Source organism: Stigmatopora argus, chromosome 1, assembly GCF_051989625.1.
Source record: "Stigmatopora argus isolate UIUO_Sarg chromosome 1, RoL_Sarg_1.0, whole genome shotgun sequence".
In the NCBI taxonomy this organism is placed as follows: domain Eukaryota; kingdom Metazoa; phylum Chordata; class Actinopteri; order Syngnathiformes; family Syngnathidae; genus Stigmatopora; species Stigmatopora argus.
The window spans coordinates 26561801-26577681 of record NC_135387.1 but is presented as its reverse complement, the minus strand read 5'-3'; the positions used below and the strand labels follow the sequence as shown (position 1 = coordinate 26577681).

At 37.9% G+C, this 15881-nt stretch overlaps 1 protein-coding gene across 2 annotated transcripts in view; it reads left to right on the top strand.

The window, feature by feature from the left end:
- Positions 1 to 303: 303 nt before the first annotated feature.
- LOC144084547 (E3 ubiquitin-protein ligase Midline-1-like) overlaps positions 304 to 15881 on the top strand; it is a 34793-nt gene continuing 19215 nt past the window's right edge. Inside the window, exon 1 of one of the 2 annotated variants that reach the window (XM_077613097.1) lies at positions 304 to 446. The gene's annotated coding sequence lies outside the window, so the exon portion shown is untranslated. Of the gene's footprint in view, positions 447 to 8550; positions 8799 to 15881 lie in introns of those variants that run through there. The other variant, XM_077613090.1, reaches the window with a different exon arrangement.

The following is a 15881-nucleotide window of genomic DNA, read 5'->3' as shown; positions in this document are numbered from 1 at the left end:
TCCTCACAAACATCTGGTTTTGCGGCGCCCTTGTCAGAAAAACGTAAACATTTAATTCTGTACGTACATCAAATTGCCCGTCAGGCAGAACGACCCCTCGGGCCGAAGAGTACCAGCTATCTGGCCACTCGCGGCCCACATGTTTGATACCCCCGTTTCAGACAAAGCAAACAGGAGCGCTGGTTGCGCCCACCCGCTTCACGCTTGCCCGAGTCTGAACACATGACAAGCGGAAAAGCCCAAGGCAAGGAAGGGGAGGCGGGAGGGAACAAGCCGAGAGCGGGATGAGATGAGCCAGAAAAGCTCCTCAATGTACGATTCTCGCCCACGACGGATGTCCGAATCGCCCACCCCTTCCGACGCGGTGTCTCCCACTTAGACGAAACACCTTTACTGCTCCGTACGACACCCTCGCGTGCCTCCGCGGACCATGTGAGTCTCCGAATGTAAGTGGCCCCTTTGTTGTTTCAGTTGCTTTTAATTGTGAGGGTTCATTTGTCGAGGCAATAGAGCGAGGGTCCCGCGCACAATGTGTTGTCATCCCAGAGCGGGACTTTGCTGCTTTGAGGAGTTCAAGCGTTAAATTCCAGCGTTAGAACTGTTATGAAAAGCAATAGCTTGGATTCTATTTTGATGGACTTTTACGAGGAATAAAAGGAAGTGACCTTCATTTAAAAAGCCTCCTCAGACTTTAAATGAGGTTTTCTTAGAGCTTAGCAACACCTGGAATAAGACAGTTAGAAGGTTAATATCTGAGCAAAGGCAATTTTATCTTTTATACCACAGGAACAAAACAAACAATATGGTAGAAGGCTACTGAAAAAAGGTTGATAGTGTTCTTGTCCTGACATATGAATTTTCCTGAGTTCACAATGGAACAGCTTGAACAACACAATCTTGAAACTCCAGAATTCAAAGAAAGTTAATACTCAGTCACACAAGTTTATATGGCTTATAAAGTGAAACCAAGAATAAAAACTGAAACTCCATTACATTTTGATGGCAATACAACTTATTATTGATCTATTTTCAGTCAAACTACTTCCTGATGGCTAACTTACCACAGTTCAGGTTTCATGTCTGTAATGTGTATTTACCGTATTTTCACGACTATAAGGCGCACTTAAGTCTTAATTTTTCTCCAAAATAGACAGGGCGCTTTATAATCCAGTGTCCTTTAAATATGGAAAAAAATGTAAATGTGTCATTCATTGAGGGTGCGCCTTATAATGCAGTGCGCCTTATAGTCGTGAAAATACGGTAGTCTTTTTTTTAACTTTATGAATGTATCATCATACATTGGGGTTCAAACTTTTTTTTTTACAACCTCATATTTTGACAGAGTTTTTCTAGTAATGAAATCAATTTACCTGCATTTGGTCTTATTTTTTTCCCCTCAAAATTAAGTTTTTGTCAAGCCTAGCAACTACCGTAACAACACCGTAAGAAAGTTAATATCTTTTAAACATAACCAGAGGTGAACGGAAGTTTATTCCCTGCCATCGCGAGCCTTGTTTTTACAAATTGTGATTTTTATTGTTGCCTTTTCATTCTGGACATATTAGGGCTAACTTAGAATTCATCTCATTGACTATAATGTGTGTTTGATTTTGTTGTTGTTGCGGTTGGACTTTTCACGAAAGGTTCATGCAGTACTTTGATTTAAAAAAAAAACTTACAAAAAAAGTTACAAAATTAACATTGTTCACTGATAAACTTCAACTTTTGGCTCCTAATGTTCAAGTACCGTATTTTCTCGCATATTAGCCGCCTCCGCGTATAAGCTGCACCCTTAAAATGGCCTTAAAATCATTGAATTTTAAAATTTCTCTCGTATAAGCCGCCCCCTGGTTCATCATTTTCACCTCCATATTCATGGTTTTAATAGGGAGTACAAATGTGTTACTTTGAAGGGAAAATCTTAAGAAAAACTACCACAGGTGGTATTTCTGAGATACTTTATGAATCGAAAGGATCGTTTGCTGGATTGCACATTCCGAAAGTGTGTTGCCTGTACGTAGACAAACTCAAAAAGGAGTTCACGTGAGCAGTACAACCAGGAAGTGTGTCCGTAGCGGTCTAGTTTGTCATCCCTACATAAACGGCGGTGCCCTGAGCAGTATTTCCAATTTTCGCTTTTTCGCATGTGCTGGTGAAATGTGTAAGAAGGTGCAAAGCACGTGACGGGAATTGAACTTGACATGTCCAATGAATAATACAAAGTGAATGTACATTGTGGTGAATTATGCAGGACTTGGCAAAGGCGGATGCGTATGGAGAACATCCGTATGTGTGTGCACAAATGCGTGTGTGCCTGCTGGTTAATTTTTTATTTTTACTGGTCACTTAGACGGTGCTAACTCGATATGAGTTCCGTTTCACACGGTACAGTAAATGTGCTTCCCCAGTGAGTTAAAAAGCTAAAGGATTTTTCTTTTTAAAGGAAAAGCAAACACAGTCTAGACCACATGTGTCAAAGTGGCGGCCCGGGGGCAAAATCTGGCCCACCGCATCATTTTGTGTGGCCCGGGAAAGTAAATCATGAGTGCCGACTTTCTGTTTTAGGATCAAATTAAAATGAAGAGTATGGATGTATATTAAATTTCCTGATTTTCCCCCGTTTAAATCAATAATTGTAATTTTTTAATCCATTTTTTCTGTGTTTTTAGTTCAAAAATCATTTTGTAAAATCTAAAAATATATTTAAAAAAGCTAAAATAAACATTGTTTTAGATCTATGAAAACTGAATATTCAGGGCTTTTAATCCAGTTCTTTTAATCCATTTATTAAAAAAAATAATCTAAATATTATATCTAAAATGGTCCGGCCCACATGAAATTGAGTTGACGTTAACGCGGCCTGCAAACCAACCCGAGTCTGACACCCCTGGTCTAGACAATTACAGACCAGTCTTTAAAGGAGATATTTAATTGTTTTTAAAATTTGTAGTATTTCAATGCCTACCCTTGAAAATTATGGATTGTCCAATTTATTTTAAACTGGAAGGATTGAATTTAAATGCTAATTTTACAATTTCATTGATGAGGCCAGACGTCCAATCCTTGTTGACAGGGAAGGGCGACTGATTTAAGATTAAATCACCCCACCCTATCAGATTAGATTGGAAGGCTAGGTTTAGCCGTTTTCCGTCAATGGCAAACACCAGTTAAATCAGTGTTTGTGGTTTAAAAAAAAGTACCATATTTTGCTGTTTAATATACTCCCCATTTAATATACTAAATGGCAGGGGTATATTAAATGGCGCACAAACAGGAAGGTACGATCCACTAGGCACTCTTTATGCCATGACGGGGTGCATCAACATTTTGCAGACTAAAACTACTTACTGCTCAGATTAAAACTACTTACTGATGAATAAAGTCTGACTTGGAATTTTAATGAACTTAAGTATCTATAATTATGCCCCCATGAACACCATATAAATCTTGCCAAAAAAGCTGAGTTGCCGTTTAATATACGGCATATATATATTAAACGGCAGGGGTATATTAAATGGCGCACAAACGGGAGGCTCAAAAAAGCAAAAATCATTTAATATATCCGGGTATAACTGCAAAATACGGTACTTTTTCAGTATACATAGAAGTATTAACCTGATCAAAAGCGTGACCGGACGTTTCATCGAAAGACGTTTCATCGAAAGACGTTTCATCGAAAGACGTTTGGTCCCCGGACGTTTGGTCCCCGGACGTTTGGTCCCCGGACGTTTGGTCGACCGGATGTTTGGTAGAACGGATGTTTGGTCGCCGGGTTCGCTCGTTGTCAAATTATGTCAGAGAGTTTACTGTTGATATTTTGATATTAGATATTCAGATATTAAACTCACTCTCTCTCTCATGATTATAATTTTGAGAGCTGGTTTCAACAGTAACAACCCGGCGACCAAACGTCCGTTCTACCAAACGTCCGGTCGACCAAACGTCTGGTCGACCAAACGTCCGGTCGACCAAACGTCCGGTCGACCAAAGGGCCGGGGACCAAACGTCCGGGGACCAAACGTCTTTCGACGAAACGTCCGAGTACCGATCAAAAGGGATTGGACGTCTAGCACTTTCAATAGCACTGAATTGGACATTTCTCGATGTCAAGATCAGGCACCTGTAAATTGTAATTCTTAAAAATCATTTCCTGTTGGATTTGATCGAGTCCTGTTCATTGGACAATGTGTTGATATTGGGGCATTTCCGGATTACTTGTTCGTTTCGCGGCATTTTAAGGTTCCTTTTGAACTCATTGGCGACTGTTTTGACTGCAGGGGGCGAAAAAACGACTGTGACTGCAGACCCGAAAATTTAGCAAAGTGCAATAGTGCATCACACAAGTTCCAAAATTCAGTTTTTGACGGCACCCGTGCTGAAAAAAATTGCTCTCTGTACAGTATGAAAGCTAAAAAATGCCTGTCAGGTAGAACAACCCCTCATCCCGGATGGGACCCCCTATCGGCCCACATCCAGCCCGCGGGGCGTATGCTTTGACACCGCTGCACTAAAAGTACGCGGACTAAAAAATCCCAGGCATTCTGTCTTTGCAAAATGCCAATTTGGGGTTTGCTTCAAAATGACGGTTTTTGCCATATTGCAAGCCCAGCAGGGTTTTTTCCCCTCAAGCTTTAGGGGCTTTGGCAGCAGTTCCGAGCAGCAGACCCAATCTTTTTCATACCTTGCCAAAGTCCTCCCCGTAGACTCAACAGTCTCTGCTGGAGATTCAAGAGCTTGGCATTCAAATGTCAGTCTTAAGAAAAACGCTGGCTCTTTGCCACCTTGCAAAAATGACTTTGACTAAATGAGAAGGATCGGGTGAGTTTAAATGACAAAAGAAGCTTTTATCTAGGTGCTATCCAGCGTCGCCATGCATTGAACGTACGAGAATGAGTGGGACGACGCGACAAGCGAGCAAACATGACATTGATCTTTAGCGAGACAAATGGGGGAAAGACCTGGCGCTTTGAACGATGAGAAACTAATCAAATATATCTACAAACTAATCAAATAACCTGATTCGTTCCCATTTGCTGGAGACAATTTGTTGAGAGTAAGTGCCGTTAAACCCTCGTTTTTGTTGCGCTCGTCACAGTTTTAATCAGAAGGCCATTATATTTGCCGTCATGGATTAACTAATTGGTTGATAAAAAGACATTAAAAATGCTCAAAATCCTCATTATTAACCTTTTAACAGTAAATATATTTTTTATTTGTTAATGACATATTTTACTAAAAAAGGGGGACATTTTTTTCTTTTGTGTTTTAATTCAAGAAGCCAGTAAATATTCTATTTATTTATTTATAATAAAAAGTTACAGTGAAAAGTGTACGCATTCTCTTGTTTTTTGCATTTAAATGTATTTTGGTGATAAAAAAGTGGAAATAAACAATATTCAGTCTTAGATTATATATATATATATATATATATATATATATATATATATATATACACACACACACAACTGAAAATAGTTGTTTTATATTTAAAGAAAATTAAATTTCTTTTGAACTTTTGATCAAAAATATTAAGTATAACAAAATTAGCATTATATTTGCTGACTAATGGGCCAATAAAAAGAAATTTAAAATGCTCCTAATCCTCATTTTTAACCTTTTAACAGCAAATATATTTTTCATTTATTAATAAAAAAGGAGGATTTTTTTCATTTTGTGTTTTAATTCAAGAAGCCAGTAAAAATATTCTATTTATTCGTTTATAATAAAAAAATTACAGTGAAAAGTGTACAGATTCTCAATTTTATTTATTTTTATTTTTTGGAATTTAAATGTATTTTGGTGATAAAAAAGTGGAAAAAACAATATTCAGTCGTAGATTTAAAAAAAAGTTATTTTATACTTAAAAAAATTCATTTCTTTCTAATTTTTGATCAAAAATATGAAGTATAACAAAATTAGCATATACAAAAAGTAAAATCCATTAAACCGAAAACACAGAACACAACTATACTAAAAACAAACCCAAAACGGTCGACTCCTCAACTGACTCACAGTTCTGGAGTCGAGGGTTCGATAGAGTTTGCATGTTCTCACAAGGCTTGAGTTGTTTTTCTCCAGGTACTCCAATTTCCACCCACATTCCAAAAACACTCGCAAATCCCCCCTAGTTACGTGTGTGAATAGTTGTCCGTCTCATTTACTCTACAATTGCCTGGCCACAATAGACTCTAGCACCCCCCGTGATCCTTATGAGTAAATGAAAATGAATAACTCTGTTAGGTTCTTAAAGCATTTCCCCCCTGTTGCCAGGTACTTTTTGGCACATAACCCTGACATTGCAATACCTTGACTGCCTGCTCAGAGCAGGACTTTCTTCTATAATTTATTCATATCCCACTTTGCACACCAGGAGGAAAAAAAATAAAAATCCTGGCTGCATTTGGGAGCTATTTTGTACAAACCACCCACACAAACACATCCGCAAGCACAAGACGGACGTCTCAACTTGGTTTTGTGGCGGTTGGGTGCTTTGCTTCAGGGCAAACTCAGTGTAAATATTTATTTTGCTATATACATATTAAGAGGGTCATCAATGCATAAAGAGAGGTATGCAACCTGTTGATCTCTGATTTTAGGTCATAACCTCATCACATTCCACTCATTCCTGGTATCTCGGAAAAGAGATGAAAACTCCTGCTACTCAGAATAAATTCATCCATTTTCATTCATTTAAATGAGCTGCTTTCTTCTAGCATGCAATCAACTAATTTAAGAATTAATAATTAATACAGAGAGTCCTCAGGTTACAATGTCCTGGAACGAACAACAACTTAAAACTAACGAAGCTCACTTGATCACTTTTTTAAAAAAAATCCTCATTTATTTATGTAAAACAAAATCATGATGTTTTAACTTTTCCATGTTTTTATGCTTTGAAGCCAATGGTGCTCCATATAAATTAAAAATTAATAAGTGCAACACAAAAGTGAGCTTTTTAGGTGGTTTATATTCTAAGGTATTTTTTTTATAATTTGCTGCAGCCTAATTAAAAAAATATGAGTTATAGTTTGGACACCACTGCCTTAAACCCTATAGAGAACTTTTTGGTCTTTCTTAAGCAGAACATTTGAAGTCAAGGTAAACATTCCACTTACCTCAACAGTTTCTGGGAGTATTATTCGTAATATATTTTTCGTATTTTAGACGTTTGTTTGTAATTGACGTAATTTAACACGCCACGCACCTTGTGAGGATGAGCGGTTCCAGAAAATTAATGGATTTGTAATGATTTTTTTTAATTATTAGGATATTAATAAGCAATACAAAGCATTCAATTATTTTAAAAGTAGCGTGCTCACTTCCTTTAACAACAAGAGTGCATTCTCATCAGTTGTTTCAAGGTTTTGTCCACAAAACAAAAACGAATTGTTGATTTCCTGTTCTGTTTTTTTAGATTTCTTTGCAAGAATTAACTATTGAAAAAAAAATTGAAAATCTTTAGAAAATGAGATCATATTGAGCTTTATTTTTGTATGCGTTGCTGATAGATGCCACAAGGAGAAAGGGTCACAAAATCAGAAAATTCTCTTGACCCACTACGGAATATGATTTTTGACGTTTCGCAAAAATCTAAAAAATTCTCCTGACCCAAATGCTTTTTGACGTTTGGCAGCTCTGGCAATATTTTTGCTTCAGGCTGTAGTTTGGACACCGCAGGGATAAACACCAGGTAAAAAAACAAACAAAACAAAAAACATGTTATAATCTTGTGTTTTTGCTGCTTTTCTTTAAAAAACAACGTATAATCTTGTGTTTTTGCTGTTGTTCTTTTTTAAAAATTATAATCTTGTGGTTTTGCTGCTTTTCTTAAAAAAAAAAATAATCCTGTGTTTTTGCTGCTTCTCTTAAAAAAATTATAATCTTGTGTTTTGCTGCTTTTCTTAAAAAACATTTTCTAATTTTGTGTTTTTGCTGCTTTTCTTAAAAAAATATTTTCTAAGCTTGTGTTTTTGCTGCTTTTCTTAAAAAAACATTTTATAATCTTGTGTTTTTGCTGCTTTTCTTAAGAAAAACCATTTTATAATCTTGTGTTTTTGCTGCTTTTCTTAAAAAAACAACATTTTATAATCTTGTGTTTTTGCTGCTTTTCTTAAAAAAACCATTTTATAATCTTGTGTTTTTGCTGCCTTTCTTAATTTTTTTTAATAATCTTGTGTTTTTGCTGCTTTTCTTTAAAAAAACAGCTTCTGTGGTTCTGTAAGCATCTGGCGATTGCAAAACATTCCGTTGACATACTTGCAGTGATGCCGCTGTTTGTGTGGGCGACGAAAGGGCTGATTTACAACTTGGAGATTAATCCAATTTTATTTCCCTTATGTACACCTAAAATAGACCATCATCCCACGGGGTGGCAGTTTGAGCAAGGTCACACAAGCCCACAAAGTTAAACGCTAACTTCTGATTCATGTGACAGATTCTTCTAGCATAGTTCCGGACTCCGCCCTGAGCGGTCAAGTGATTGGCCTAAATAAAAGGCAGGGCAGATTTGAATAGGGAAAGGGGGTGGTGATGGAGGCGTGCACTTGCACTTAGTCTCTCTCCCCCCGCTGTCATGATGCACTAGCTCACACAGGCGGGGTGAGGAAGCATGTCATGAGAGGTGATGACACAACGAGGGAGCCACGCTCACATCCTCGCCGACTCTTATTTTGGCTACTGGCGACTGTTTTTTGCCCAGTGTGCTCCGGAGAGAAACCCAAGGATAGCCTGTCTTAAATTCTCGGCCTGTCATTTTTTTCTGTTCGCTTGTGGATGATGGATTTTTAACCATGTGGAAGGTAGGACGGAAATGTTGTTTTTTTTTTTTAAATTTTCGTTGTGCTCTTAGTTTACTGCAAACTGATGGAATCTTGATTATAGAGAATGAAAGTATAGCAACAGGCAGATGAAGGTTTTGATTCTGTCTGGAGGGGGGTTTTCCACTTAACTGGGAGAGTATTTGCAGGGTCAGAGGTCACAGATGTTAGCTTACAGTCTCTGTTCAAGTTCACTTTGAACGTGCTTGACAAGGTTGAGGTCGGTCTTCAGGCTCTTGCACGGCGTATTTAGAAATGGAAGACTTGTTTTTGGAAATGCTGGAATAGAAATGGGCCACCCCATGCTGTTGCCATAAAGTTAGTGAAGGGTAGACTGCTGACCTTAATATCTTGGTTTTAATCAAGATTAACACGGGGCAGCACAAACGATTTGAGGTCTGACAGCATTCCAATTTGCTAAAGAGAACAGACCGCAAACACGGGTTGAGAACAGCAAGCCTATTGTTCACAAACTTGATGTGATTGAGAAAAACGGAGCAGTTTTGAATTCCGCAACCGCAAATGAGTTATGAATAGATACACACTATTGGCCTACGCTGGAAATGTTGTGTTAATGTAGCTAAACGCTTTGAGCAAGTCGTCCATTGGTGGAACAGGGTTCGAATCCTGAAGATACTTCTCCACACGTGCCAGTGAGAATGATTGATTTACATCAAGGGTGTCAAACTCGGGTTGGTTCGCGGGCCACTTTAACGTCAACTTGATTTCACGTGGGCCGGACCATTTTCGATATAATATTTAGATTTTTTAAATAAATGGATTAAATGAACTGGATTAAAAGCCCTGAATATTCATTTTTTTATAGATCTAAAACATTTTTTATTTTAGCTTTTAAAAAAATATATTTTTAGATTTTACAAAATGATTTCTGAACTAAAAACACACAAAAAAATGATTAAAAAATGACAATAATTGATTTAAAAGGGGGAAAGTCAGGAAATTTAATATACATCTATACTCTTCATTTTAATTTGATCCTAAAACAGGAAGTCGGCACTCATGATTTACTTTCCCGGGCCACACAAAATGATGTGGCGGGCCAGATTTGGCCCCCGGGCCGCCACTTTGACACCTGTGGTTTACATGGTCTGAAGGGCCATTGGTGCAAATTGTGTGCCTCACTTCAGTCAGACTGCCCCATTGCAGCTGTGACTACAACAGTAGCTTAACACTAGTGTTTTGAAAGAATATACAATGTAAAATGTCTATGAGAATCCTCGAAAGTACAATATAAATACAATGCGTTATTGTTAATAATATTAGAGTAACAACATAGTTAACAAGTAATGTCAGGAAGAAGAAAAAAACAGACAATTTTTGGAATTTGCACCGAAATTTTAGTTATAAACAGTCGTCACATCTAAAGCAATGCATGTATTTTTCCAATTGTTGCAAATCCTGATCTAAAATAAAACTAGGAATTAATTATGCAAAAAATAAAGCATAGTACATTTGTATTCAGAGTGCTAGAATTTGGACATGGGACAATGGAAATGAAGAGTACGCGCAGTACTTTGTGCCAGCAGTTCTGGAATGATAATGACAGCGCTGCGGCTCTTGGGGTCTAACCAATGAATGCTGCAGGGCCATCTGTATCCTGGACTAAAAAACGCTTTTCAAAGTCTTAATCTCCTAAGTGCATCAGCAATAAACGCTACATTAAGTATAGCCACGGACTTAGATAGTTATTTAAAGTCCCACTGTCATTTTCATGAGCTTTTGCTCTCTACTTACACGATAGAATCTAGTTAAATAGAATTAAAAAATAAATGGGCAAGGCTCGCACAGATCCAAAAATGTGGACATCTAAAATAAACGTAACCTTTTTCTCTGCATTGTTGAAACCGATGGTGAAGGCATATGACGAAATGGAAAACAGTGGTTTAGACACGTTGTCTTTATCGTGCGGTGAGTCGGAATACGAAATTCAAAGTCTAGAATTGCATGATTCACCATAAAACTGAGGTGTAAAACACAGTTTGGTTCCCGGGGTCACCTAAATGCCAACTAGATCTTGTGTGGGCCGGACAAGTTTATTTTTGGCCCAAAAAGTTAACTTACTTTCCGGCACTGATGGCACGAGACAGTCCAAAAACAATTCATTAAATTGGATACCTAGCACCATCAAATGGCACTGAAAAATGAGCATCCACAGAACGTTTAAGTGAACTGGACATCTATCATTGTCATTAGCAGGCACCTGTCAATCATTTTTGTGATAAAACAACGAAAATGTTGGCTGCCACAGCAAGGAAACTAAACTGATTTCTTGCATCACTTCCTCTAAGGGACTCTGTCTCCTTGGGATTAAAACTGAGATGTACATGGGGGGGTTATTTTCGTGTGCGTTTGATTGGTCGAAGTTTTTTTGGTCGCCGGTCTTTTGGTCGCGGTCTTTTGGTCGCGGTCTTTTGGTCGCGGTCTTTTGGTCGAGGTCTTTTGGTCGCGGTCTTTTGGTCGCGGTCTTTTGGTCGCGGTCTTTTGGTCGCGGTCTTTTGGTCGCGGTCTTTTGGTCGCCCCAAACGCGACAACGGGCGACCAAAAGACCTGCGACCAAAAGACCGACGACCAAAAGACCGGCGACAAAACAAGGTAAAACAACACGGTCTATGCATCAATAAAAGCCAACAATGGCCATGAGCAGTTTCACTGAGCCGACGTGTAAGAGTTTGTATGTACATGCGTTGTCCCTTTAAGAAGGGGTCAGGGTCTTAAGAAGTTCTCCAACAAAAACAATAAAAGTCCGGGAAATTTGTAGCTTTTCTTTAGCCTAATAATTACTAGGGCATTAAGTATGACTAAATAGTAATTCACAGTTTGTATTTAGGGAATTTGAGCAACGATTTAAATGGTAATTATCACTTACCTTCCGGGCGACCAAAAGACCGGCGACCAATCGACCGTGTACCGGTTATTTTACACAAAAAAGGACCTTAGGTGGTGGCTTAGTGAACGCCAATCTATCAGTAAAATATATATATATATATATATATATATATATATATATATATATATATATATATATATATATATATATATATATATATATATATATATCACGTGACATGCCCCAAAAAACCCTCATGACCAGCTTTTTCCATACATTTGAATTGTTTCTTTGTTCATATGGCAAGCAATCGCCACGTGTTAGAACATGTTTCATATCTACTGGAGCATGAGTGTGACAGCTGGGCTGACCCCCATCCCTCCCCCCACTCCCCCTCGCCTCCGGGCTGAACCGGGTCACGGCCAGCAAACAAATCATCAGCGTGAAATGTAATGCGAGTTATACAAGGAAGGGCTTCGGCACGATGCTCGACGTTTGTCCGTGACCAATATAGCACGCGTGTTGTTGTCGCTGTTTCCTGTTTCCCATGCATGACATGTTTCGGTGCCATTGTCAAACCCGGGAGTTGAGGTGGGGGGTCATTCCAGCTGTCAGATGGGCTCATAAACTGCCGTGTGTAACAGGGAAGATAAATTTAGCTTAGAGTAATTATGCTTTTTCGTGCAAAATTGATTTTCTTTCTGTAGCTTACAAATAGTAACTCAATGTTTCTTTAGGTTTCATGAATAAGACATTTCTAATGACAGACACTTTTGTTTTGGTGGTCTTGACTTAACAATTCGGATTAATTAACCCTTTAAAGCAAAATTTTGAGATTATAATTTTTTATTAAAATCACATAGGAAAGGGGTCTTACACTGGGACACTATTTTGTGCCCCCCTCCCCACTACATCCAATTGTAGTATTATTGTTAACGTACGTATTTTGTGAATGGCAAACAGTAATGATCATAAATAACTAAATATAACAAAAATGTAAGTAGACTCCGTAAAGGTGCTGCCATATTAAAATAAAAAAAAATTCAATTTCCGCAAAACAGCTGTTCGAATGTAAACAAAGGATGCGCGGACAAACATTTTCAACTCCAGAAAGTTTTCATTTTCAAGGAAACAATATCCGTGATAAATATATTATCTCAGAAAGCTAATATTGATATATTGGATGGGAAAGGGTTTCCACAACATCAGAAAATGATGCAAAAGAAGAAAATAGAAGCTCCATATATTAAGTAAAATGCAATTTTTGAAGCATAAACCACTGTCATGAACACCAAAACCAAATGTCCAACTTCTCATTCCCCACATATTTTTTTCAACATCACTTTGGATTTTGCGAACGCCATCTCCTCTAATTCGCTTCACTCACGAAACTAGCCCACCCACACGCCAGCCTCGATCATCTTCCGTTTTTTTTTATAGCGGCACATGCTTTGGCCGTCCACCTTTCAAAATAAGAGGCTGTCATCGGTCACAGCTCGGCGTGGGTGGACGCGGATTACGGATTGACTGGTCTGGAAGTATACGAAAGCGACGCACATTGTGTATGTTAGATAATCAGATGCTGCCTTACACTGGAAGGGAAGTCGAAAAGGAAGTAGGCTAACGTATTAGACATCACTTAGCCATGAACCATGGCGCTTTGGCCCAGATTAGGCAGCGTGCCTGTAGTGCAAAATTTATCACATGCTTCCTCGTTTTCTGTGCAGGGAAGTGTGCTGCAAAATTGCAAGTGCAGCGGCATCAATTTGCGTGAAACAATGATATAATACTATAGTATAAGTCACCAGGTTTTACACACGAATTAAGTGTGGGAGTCTTGTCAAAGTCCACCATGCAAATGAGCGAGAGAGAATATAATATCTTTTTTAAAAAGTCCAATTGTTATTTCTATCTTAATGACATTATTCACTCATTTTTTTTCTGCGTATACTCAAGGGTTGCGGGGGTGCCGGAGCCTATCCCAGCCGACAGTGGGCACCAGGCGGGGCACACCCTGAATCGGTGGCCAGCCAATCGCAAGGCACAAGGAGACAAAGGACAACCAATCATACCTAGGGATAATTTAGAGCAAGGGTGTCAGACTTGGGTTGGTTCGCGGGCCGCATTAACGTCAACTCGATTTGATGTGGGCCGGACCATTTTAGATATAATATTTAGATTTTTTATTTTTATAAATGGATTAAAAGCCCTAACTATTCCATTTTTCATAGATCTAAAACAATATATATTTGAGGGTTTTTTTCTTAGTAAAGGAAAATATCTTTGAATCATTATGTTCCATATTATAATGGAAAACAGAAAATATTTTTAAATATTTTTAGATTTTACGAAATAATTTTTGAACTAAAACCGAAAAAATGGATTAAAAACTTACAATTATTCATTTAAAAGGGGAAAAATCAGGAAATATAATATACATCTATAATCTTCATTTTAATTTGATCCTAAAACAGAAAGTCGGCACTCATGATTTACTTACTCGGGCCACACAAAATGATGTGGCGGGCCAGATTTGGCCCCCGGGCCGCCACTTTGACACCTGTGATTTAGTGGGTTCAAACAGCCTGACCTCAAACCGGAGGACGCAGAGAAAACCTACACAAGACCAAGACAACATGCAAACTCTACACAGAAAACTCCGAACTTGGGTATTGAACCCTCGAACGTAGAACTGTGAGGCAGACGCGCTAGCCACTTGCCTCTCAGGCCACCTGAATGTCATTATTCTAGCTTTTAATGAACATTTTATTAAGTTACACATTTTTATTGATAATGATATAAAAAGTCACTTACCCTTTAAAGTTAAAGAAAAAAATAGCAGATCTAATGGGTTAAAGGTCAACTTTTGTACCACGGTCCCTAAAGGAGTTAAGGACATTTTTAAGCAGAGTTGAATTACAAGTTTGACAATAAGTAAATAGGCACCATGCAAATTCATCTTTGGCATTACAGCTGCTTTTTTTTGAGCCCCCAAGGCCTGTTTGCTATTTTGGCGTGTTTGCAACATCTCAAGTGACACACGCAGGGGCATGATTACGTGCGGCAGGTCAGCAGGGATGACCTACTTCTTTTGCCACAGCCGCTCGCCGAATCATGAGAGAAATTACTCGTCATTTTGCATGACTATTGTGCCATTAGTAATGTACATTGGGATGGAATAAAAAAAAAATACATACTACAAATAGAAAATAAGTGGAAACTGCAAGGCGGTGATGTGTTAGACACTTTGATTTAAAAAAAATGTTTGGTGATTTTAAAAGAATCGAAAAATGAATTTGAGTCGTTAAAGAATATGTGCAAGAGGAAAAATGAGGAAAGGACTCGTTTCTGTCATTCAATCAGCTGTGTGGCGCCTCTTAGTGTGGCATATTAGTACTGAATGTAGGCAAGCATTTTACTTGAGCTTCCCATAATTCTGGTGGTTTACTGAACCCTGGTGGACGCATGGGGTTATGGCACCTTAAAGCATCGAATGAAAAAGTACCACATTTTCTCGCAAATAAGCCACCTACACGTGTAAGCAATACCCTTAAAATCGTTGAATTTTACAATTTCTCTCGTATAAGATGCCCCCTCATTCACAATGTTCACCTCCATATTCATAGTTTTAATAGGGAGTACAAATGTGTCACTTTGAAGGGAAAATCTTAAGAAAAGTGGTATTTCTGAGATACTGTATGAAAACCAAAGCATTGTCTGCTGGATTTCACACCATTTGGGTCAATATCATAAGGAAGGTATTCTTTTCTGCCTCCAATGTTGATGGCTGTAAATATATTAAAACAATCAGCTATAATTTGAATCCAAAACTGATCTCAGTTTAAGTTTTTTTTTGTAATTTACCTATTTACTATGTTATTACTACATGTTTGTCTGTGTTTAAGATAGATCAAGAAGAAATAAAGCAATTTGCAGCATATGTTTGATATTTTTTGTCATCTTATCTATTGAGAATTATTTTAATGACTTTGTTTAACCCTTTGGACATTTTTTGGGGGGAAATACAACATATTTTCTAACCTGGTAAAGGTGGATGTCACATTTTGGGTCATGAAGACCACAATAATCAGAATTAGTATACATGTGTAGCCTAAATGAATATTGATTAATAGTCATAGTCGTATTTCTGAAATACTATTTATTCATTTGTTTTTATATTTTTATAGTTGATTTTGAGAAGGTCTTTTGTCAAGGTA